Below are 2,412 nucleotides of genomic sequence, written 5' to 3'. Positions count from 1 at the left end.
AGGAGAGATGGAGAGGGCACCTTGTCCATGGCATCGGCACCAGGGTCACTACATGAGCGATTCGGGCATACGAAATAGATTATTATTTGAAGGTTTAGAGTATGGCACATGCAAATTTGTCCATGGCATCGGCACCAGGGTCCGAGCTCCCTTGTCACACGCCCTCGGCCTGCACCGTGGTGCTCGCGTCGTCATGGCCGTGGATGAGGACCTGCTGCTCGATTTGGATAGAGGGGAAAGGGAGGAGGTTTCCAATGGAGGGGGGAAGGTGATGGGAGGAGAGAAGTGGAAGGGCGCTGGTGGCGGCGACTAATGTGGGGGAGGTCGCCGGTGGTGGCGGCAGACGAGGAACAGTGCTACCATGTTCTATTGAACCACACAACCATGTTCCTAGCTTCACCCTGGGTGGACGTGGACCCATAATGTCTGTGTGAGAGAGAGACACACATAGAGAAAAGAAGTGATACATTTCATTTGTATTTTTTCTCTTATAAATTAGTTTTGTTGACCAATACATAAAGCCATGACCTATACAAAAAAAAAATCTTTGGATAAAAGGAATATTATTGCATCAACCGTCACATCGGGACAATGCAACTACACCGAGTGCAAAGTCGACCTTGGCATAACTAGATGCACACCAGCCCTACACGTCCAGAGTTAAAAAGCATCATAATAAAGAGTGATATGGTTTGACAGAAAAGAAAAATGAACCCACGGGGTTCTGACGGTTCTACTTGGGCTGTAGCCCTCAGCCAAGAAAATAGCCCAAGAGAGTACTAGGTAAACATTCCATTCAAAAACTCAGTGCTACATTGAACGGAATGTTTCCTATGATCAGCCAGCGACAATTAATATGGATGAGAGGGAGTACATAGGATTCCAAACACAAAATACATCTGAAAGATACTAAAAATATGAATAGAAAGATATAGATATCGATATAAAAAAGCGAAGAATTAGATAGAAAAAACTGAAGAACTAGATAGACAATTATTTGAAATTTCTTTCACCTCCCAAAAAACAAAGAACCAACATTTTCTCTGCCCTGGATATATGCATGAAAGCAGCAAAATATACACTTTACTGAATCTATACCACAGGTACACATACACGGTAAGGAGATCACAACCTCTCTTTTCGTGGAACAATAATTAAGTAAGCATACCGTTACTACGGATTAGCTTTCGAAGCAAGCTTGGTAATGAGCTCATACACAACGGACGGATCGGTCGTAGATATGTGCTGCCAGTCATTGGTCCCCATGACATCTCGTAAGCCGTCAGCCGACTGGAATTTGAGGATCTCCAGGCAGGCCTCCTTCAGTTCGTAGCAATGGTGTCGCGCAGCTACACCAAGGATGGCCGACACCGAGATCAAATCTATGTGTTTCAATAGCCTGTCTTCACACATTGACTTGAGCCGTTGGAGATCATACCTGTCTACCGCCGCAAGCAAGTGTTGCATCCACGGAACCTCAGGTCCGACTTCTCCTGCTATTCCTCCCACCTCCATCTTTGGCATTGAGTCCGTGTAGACGAAACCAAGCAAAGCCTTGAACACATCTGGTTCCATGTCTTGTATCTGTATGGGACCGGCCATAGTCCCCTCCTTCATGGGCCCAAAGAGTTCAGCCCTGAAGACGGCAGAACGGGCCGCGAGCACGCACCGGTGCGCGTCGAACATCTCGCTGCCAACCTCGAACTTCACATCGGCACCGAGCTTCGTCACCAAAAGATGGCTCCTACGGTCGCATATATTGGATGACGGCACCTCAATGAAAGTATCAGCAGCTTCGGAGACGATGATAAAGTCGCACCGGATGGTGAAACAATCATTCTTGAGATGCTCTGACTTTTCGAGGTCCTCTCGTTTGATGAAACGACTGCAACCCCAGCCATGACCACTTTTAGAGAAATCACCTGTGTAGGCTCTAGGCTGCACGGATGTGTGCAGGCTCTTGCTGGTCAACCTGATCGACGAAGCTAAACTGCCAATGCACATTTAGGGGCAGCGCAACATCCTCCTGAAGGACAAGAAAAACAGAGATAAAACCAGCAGTCTCCATGCGATCACCATTGGGACACAACTTCAGAGCCCATCGATAGCCTCCAGCACTGAAGGAACGACCCATGATGTGCTTTCCCGTGGGCGTATCTTTGACGCGGGAGAAACCCTCCACCACGAGCAGGTGATACCACCAGCTGCCGCTGCTGTCCTTGCCGGAGTAGATCATGGCCGGGGCCATGGACGATGGCGAAACGCCGGCGAAGGACATGCTTCTTCCGATCTTGAGGGCTAGCACTCGACGATGTGTTTGACGTGCTCCTTCCAATCAGGGTGCGGCTGCTTTCGTACTAGCTAGGGATAACTCACGAATTGGTTACAATCATTATAAACAATCAATTAGAG

General features: G+C 48.1%; 1 pseudogene; it reads right to left on the bottom strand.

The window, feature by feature from the left end:
* Positions 1-1,173: 1,173 nt before the first annotated feature.
* On the bottom strand, positions 1,174-2,248 carry LOC123081896 (BTB/POZ and MATH domain-containing protein 2-like; annotated as a pseudogene).
* Between the last annotated feature and the right edge of the window lie 164 nt (positions 2,249-2,412).

This window comes from Triticum aestivum, chromosome 1B (genome assembly GCF_018294505.1).
Source record: "Triticum aestivum cultivar Chinese Spring chromosome 1B, IWGSC CS RefSeq v2.1, whole genome shotgun sequence".
NCBI lineage: Eukaryota > Viridiplantae > Streptophyta > Magnoliopsida > Poales > Poaceae > Triticum > Triticum aestivum.
The sequence above is the reverse complement of the archived record's forward strand: the minus strand, read 5'-3'. Positions and strand labels throughout refer to the sequence as shown.